This window comes from Thalassophryne amazonica, chromosome 4 (assembly GCF_902500255.1).
Source record: "Thalassophryne amazonica chromosome 4, fThaAma1.1, whole genome shotgun sequence".
In the NCBI taxonomy this organism is placed as follows: Eukaryota; Metazoa; Chordata; class Actinopteri; order Batrachoidiformes; family Batrachoididae; genus Thalassophryne; species Thalassophryne amazonica.
Genome location: NC_047106.1, coordinates 49,975,591 through 49,982,108, shown reverse-complemented (window position 1 = coordinate 49,982,108; position 6,518 = coordinate 49,975,591). Strand labels below are relative to the sequence as shown.

At 39.8% G+C, this 6,518-nt stretch overlaps 1 pseudogene; it reads right to left on the bottom strand.

Moving 5' to 3' along the window:
- Window positions 1-351: 351 nt before the first annotated feature.
- On the bottom strand, window positions 352-1,280 carry LOC117508915 (annotated as a pseudogene).
- Window positions 1,281-6,518: the final 5,238 nt, after the last annotated feature.

Sequence of the window (6,518 nt, the reverse complement as noted above, 5' to 3'; positions counted from 1 at the left end):
TTGCTTTGACTCTGGCTTTATGACCTCTGAATACAGTTTAGTGCAATGAGTATTTTAATTTTTTATTTAGTCCAATTGAGATCAAGACCTCTTTTACAAGGGAGACCTGGACAATTATAAATTTTCCAATTCACTTAACCTGCATGTCTTTAGATGAGGGAGGAAACCAAGCACCCGGAGGAAACAACACAAACACGTTGGAGAACATACAACCTATCCCCAGAAAGGCTACAGGTGGGAACCAATCCCATGACCTTATGCTGTGAGGCAACAGTGCAAAATTAAAATATGAAAGCCATCAACTTGGTCCTCACTGTGCTGAGCCTCCAGTTACATTTAAAAATGAGTTAATTAAAAAAAAAAACTAGGGGACATGTAGCTAGATGTTGTTGTCTGCACTGCAAGATTCTTCACTGTTGGAGACTTCAGCTGTGAGATGTGGAGATCCTCATGTGCTTTGAAGAGGAGTATTTACATTAACATCCATATGCTGTGTCAGGCCCTCATCCACTTTTATGATGTTCTTAGTGATTTGTGCCATCACAGGAATCAAACTCTCTGCAGTGTAGTCCATGTAGTGCTGCAGCATTGCATCCCACTAACCAGCTTCCAAAACCTTGAGGGCAAGTGTTAGTGTAGCACTTGCAACCACGGAAGGTGGCAGATGAACCATGTCATAGTCCACCATGGTGAGTTACAGGAGGTATTTGCCAGGTTGTGTTGCCTCAGCAGTCACCTCATAAATGTTTGAAGCCCTTCTCAGGAAGTGAAGGGGAAGAGGATGACCAAGATTGAACTTCAGCACACAAAGAGTTGTCTCTGATCTGACCAGTGGTGTTGGCTCTGTCAGCAACATCGACAAACTCTGAAATCTCTGGGGTATATATTTCCTTATATTTGGAGGCAAGGAACATGGCGGTTCCACCAACCAGCTGCAGCTGCTTCTTGGGGACTGGGTGGTCCTGATGAAAATGGTCACTCATGCCTACTGTTATGTACATTAGTTTCATGCAACAGGCAAACTTGAGGTTCACTTCCACAAGCCAGTCAAGGAGAATTGCACGCATGTTGCCAGTCACCTCCTGCCCCTGAAGATAATTTGGTCTGATGTTCTGCTCAGCCTCAAGCTGCTGGAGATGTTTGTAGATTTCCTTCACATATTCACTGTAGAGCATTGGATTGTCATAGTCATCTGCATCCACATCTTTTATGTGGGTGTGGAGCAAAACATGTGAAAATGCTTGACAGAGGTCAGCATGTTCACAGCCAGAAATCTCCATGGGAGTAGGAGATGCTGGTTCAGGCAGTACCTGAGACGGTCATGCAGGATCCGTACAATCTGTGAATAATTTAGCAACTGTCTTTTCTTCCACAAACTACACAATGAACAAGCAAAATTGGTGACCATGTCAAGGTAGCAGATGACCAAATACCACAAATCAATTTGAAACAGAGCTGAAATTAACCAAAAGAACTTCTATGGGAACACAGAAGTGCATTTATGAATTTCTTTAAACTAAAATACAGGCCCAGTCAAAGTTAATGAAATCTGGTCAATCTTAGCAAGCAGAGAAAGAACAAATGATCACATATGAAGAAGACACTAGTTTCTCTAAGAAACAGTGATGTGAACAACACACAGGAATATGGATACACACAATAATGTACTCAGTGGAATCCTATTCCACTGAATTGATGTTAAAATGAGAAATGTGCCCTCTATTTTTTTTTTGTTTGGGGGGGGGCAAATATTCTAAGCATTTAGAAGGTGGTTCCAGTGTTCTGCCACATTATCATTAGCTCACCTTTCTGAGTTTGATGGAAAGCTATAAAATGAAATACTCCTGTTTTTTTTTCTCCATGCCAGTCTGTGCAGCCACATGCTGAAGGTTGGTCCTTTTTGGCAGCACATTGACAATGAGAGAATATTGAAGACTACTGAGATTAATGATTTGCTCATCATGCCAACCAGAAGGCACCTTCCTTGCCAAACATGGTGATCTCTCGATCTAATGATATCAGAAGCAGCGTGTATGGAAACTTGTATCTGGGAAATAATTTGGCACAACATTAAGTATGTACAATCAGCAGTTTCTGAGATGACATCATTCCCACTGCATTATTTTTCTTATTTATTTTTTTAATATTTTTAATTAACCCTTCAATGACTTGAGTCCGGTTATTTGGGTCATGCATTTAAACATTTCTTCAGAAGTTCTATTCAACTTGCATCACCAAGAACAGTGTGTTTTTCTTTACCCTAAAGGGGACGCAGGTTTGATGCCTCCTGAAAGTTCTCCTCTTCTTTCTAAGTAGTTTGAGTCCTCTTGAATTAAAATTTTTTGCCTTTTCTTGCACCCAAAGACAGAAGAAACCATTCCTTTAAACATTTACTTAGAACAAAAGAAAGGACATGAGAAAAGCGTACAGAAACATTTATGTTTTCATGTCATTAACATCATGTGTATATAGGGTTTGTATGAGATTTGACACAAAAAAGCTCTTTTAGAAGCTGAGAAGCTTGGCAATTTTTCTGATTAATATAAGATGCATTTGAAGATTTCTATTGTTATAGAGCAGCAGTTTGACTCATAGCCTCCTTCGTAATGTCCATGTTGTGTAATGTAGAAATGTTTCTAGTTAAATGTCTGAATTTGCTAAATAAAATAAAGTGATAAATGTGTTGTGTGAGGTGATTTCATGGTCATCAGTCAGCGAAAACAAACAAATTCTTAAAGATATAGAATAGTTAACAATACTTAATGCTTTGCAAACTTAGGATCTACCTGTTCTGGACTTTTGTGATTGTTGATGTTACACAGTTTTGTAGACTTGTGTGTCAGCAGTCTGAGAATGTGCTGACGGATTTTAAAATGCACAATTGCTCAACAAAAGCAGAGGTGTCAGACTCTACTCCCCTTGTTTCTGTCGACACTGCCTCACAGAGTTCACACTTGTGTGTGTGCGCACATGAAAGCGTCACCAGGTGTCTTTGGTCTCACCTCAGCTACAAAAGTTAACAAAGAGCTGTTAGATCCTGTGTAGGAGAACTACAACTTAAAGTGCCCAGATAGATGATGGAGGTCAGCTCTTATGGTGTTTTACAACTTTAGTTCTATTAAAAGTGTACTGATCTTTCACAATTGCATTAAAATGAGAGAACCTTTTTTTTTTTTTTTCTACAAATTTCTGAAGAGTGCCAAGGTCGTAAAAAGGAAAGCTTGGTGGTGGTGCAGGGCTTTTTCTGTTGTTGCTCCCAAACTGTGGAACAGCTTGCCTCTGGGTGTTAGGGAGACACCATCATTGGTTATTTTTAAAGTTTGTTTAAAACTTGTCTTTTTTCCTTGGCTTTTGAAACCAACAAGGCTTAGTTTGATACTTTTTAATTGCCTGTAAGTTTTATTTTGTGGTTCTTTTTTATGATATTGTGGTTTAATTTGTATTATGTTTGTAGTGTATAGCACCTTGTGTCAGCGCTGACTGCTTTAAGGTGCTTTACAAATAAAGTTGGTATGGTATGGTAAAAGGAAAATACATAAGCGTTATGTGTCAAGAACATATGTTCACAATCACTCGCTATTATGGTGGAAAAACGTGTCAAATGTTCATGTAAAGATGATACATGGATGGAATTTTCGGTTGCAGAGGGCGAGGAGCTGCTGACCCACTAAATTAAGACATGGACCCCCACAACAAAGTATTAAACAATAGTTTAGAGGAAGGTGGTGTCCTAAGCATTTCCTTCTTTCATGATTTCCTTCTTACCTGACTGTAAAATATTATTTTATACTTCCCATATTCATACTTGTGAAGCAGCAGGACCTTCGTGGCCGGGACGACGGTGGGGGTCGAACCCACGCGGCTTGCACAAAAGACCGTTCCTCTACCAGGTCAGCCAAAGGGGAACTCCCCGTTAGCCAAGCTAGCGGGAATGTCTTTTCAATTGGGACCCGGGACTTTCATCCCACTACACTTGTAAGAATCTTGTAATATGATTTCAGGCTCCACTAAAGTGGACTTTAATATCTTTCATCTGCTTGTCTCATTTAAGTCACTTCCACTTTGGAAATGGTTCCTACGTACTGCTCCTGGTTTGAGTTCTTAATCCTACATGAGTGTAACTGTCTCAGTCTTAAGCATTTAAACATTTCAGTCTGTGTCCTGACTGAAAAATTAAGAATAAAGGTGCCCTGACGCTTGCACGACTTTGATCTGCACACTTGCACACACTTTGCACCCCAATCGGACCAGGAGTGACATGTTTAGCCGCATGTTCTCCTTGAATTGCTGGCTGTCTGAGTGGTGTCCAAAAAATGAGGTGGGCTTCATAGATATTTGGCAAAGCTTCTGGGGAAAACCTGGTCTTGTTAGGAGAGACGGCATCCATCCCACTTTGGATGGAGCAGCTCTCATTTCTAGAAATCTGGCCAATTTTCTTAAATCCTCCAAACCGTGACTATCCAGGGTTGGGACCAGGAAGCAGAGTTGTAGTCTTACACACCTCTCTGCAGCTTCTCTCCCCCTGCCATCCCCTCCATTACCCCATCCCCGTAGAGACGGTGCCTGCTCCCAGACCACCAATAACCAGCAAAAATCTATTTAGCATAAAATTAAAAAGAAAAAATAATATAGCACCTTCACACTGCACCACAGACTAAAACAGTTAATGTGGTCTATTAAACATTAGGTCTCTCTCTTCTAAGTCCCTGTTAGTAAATGATATAATAATTGATCAACATATTGATTTATTCTGCCTTACAGAAACCTGGTTACAGCAGGATGAATATGTTAGTTTAAATGAGGTCAACACCCCCGAGTCACACTAACTGCCAGAACGCTCGTAGCACGGGCCGAGGCGGAGGATTAGCAGCATCTTCCATTCCAGCTTATTAATTAATCAAAAACCCAGACAGAGCTTTAATTCATTTGAGAGCTGACTCTTAGTCTTGTCCATCCAAATTGGAAGTCCCAAAAACCAGTTTTATTTGTTATTATCTATCATCCACCTGGTCGTTACTGTGAGTTTCTCTGTGAATTTTCAGACCTTTTGTCTGACTTAGTGCTTAGCTCAGATAAGATAATTATAGTGGGCGATTTAACATCCACACAGATGCTGAGAATGACAGCCTCAACACTGCATTTAATCTATTATTAGACTCAATTGGCTTTGCTCAAAATGTAAATGAGTCCACCCACCACTTTAATCATATCTTAGATCTTGTTCTGACTTATGGTATGGAAATTGAAGACTTAACAGTATTCCCTGAAAACTACTCCTTCTGTCTGATCATTTCTTAATAACATTTACATTTACTCTGATGGACTACCCAGCAGTGGGAATAAGTTTCATTACACTAGAAGTCTTTCAGAAAGCGCTGTAACTAGGTTTAAGGATATGATCCTTCTTTATGTTCTCTAATGCCATATACCAACACAGTGCAGAGTAGCTACCTAACTCTGTAAGTGAGATAGAGTATCTCGTCAATAGTTTTACATCCTCATTGAAGACAACTTTGGATGCTGTAGCTCCTCTGAAAAAGAGAGCTTTAAATCAGAAGTGCCTGACTCCGTGGTATAACTCACAAACTCGCAGCTTAAAGCAGATAACCCGTAAGTTGGAGAGGAAATGGCGTCTCACTAATTTAGAAGATCTTCACTTAGCCTGGAAAAAGAGTCTGTTGCTCTATAAAAAAGCCCTCCGTAAAGCTAGGACATCTTACTACTCATCACTAATTGAAGAAAATAAGAACAACACCCCAGGTTTCTTTTCAGCACTGTAGCCAGGCTGACAAGAGTCAGAGCTCTATTGAGCCGAGTATTCCTTTAACTTTAACTAGTAATGACTTCATGACTTTCTTTGCTAATAAATTTTTAACTATTAGAGAAAAAATTACTCATAACCATCCCAAAGACATATCGTTATCTTTGGCTGCTTTCAGTGATGCCGGTATTTGGTAAGACTCTTTCTCTCAGATTGTTCTGTCTGAGTTATTTTCATTAGTTACTTCATCCAAACCATCAACATGTCTATTAGACCCCATTCCTACCAGGCTGCTCAAGGAAGCCCTACCATTATGTAATGCTGCGATCTTAAATACGATCAATCTATCTTTATTAGTTGGCTATGTACCACAGGCTTTTAAGGTGGCAGTAATTAAACCATTACTTAAAAGCCATCACTTGACCCAGCTATCTTAGCTAATTATAGGCCAATCTCCAACCTTCCTTTTCTCTCAAAAATTCTTGAAAGGGTAGTTGTAAAACAGCTAACTGATCATCTGCAGAGGAATGGTCTATTTAAAGAGTCTCAGTCAGGTTTTAGAATTCATCATAGTACAGAAACAGCATTAGTGAAGGTTACAAATGATCTTCTTATGGCCTCAGACAGTGGACTCATCTCTGTGCTTGTTCTGTTAGACCTCAGTGCTACTTTTGATACTGTTGACCATAAAATTTTATACAGAGATTAGAGCATGCCATAGGTATAAAGGCACTGCGCTGCGGTGGTTTGAATCATA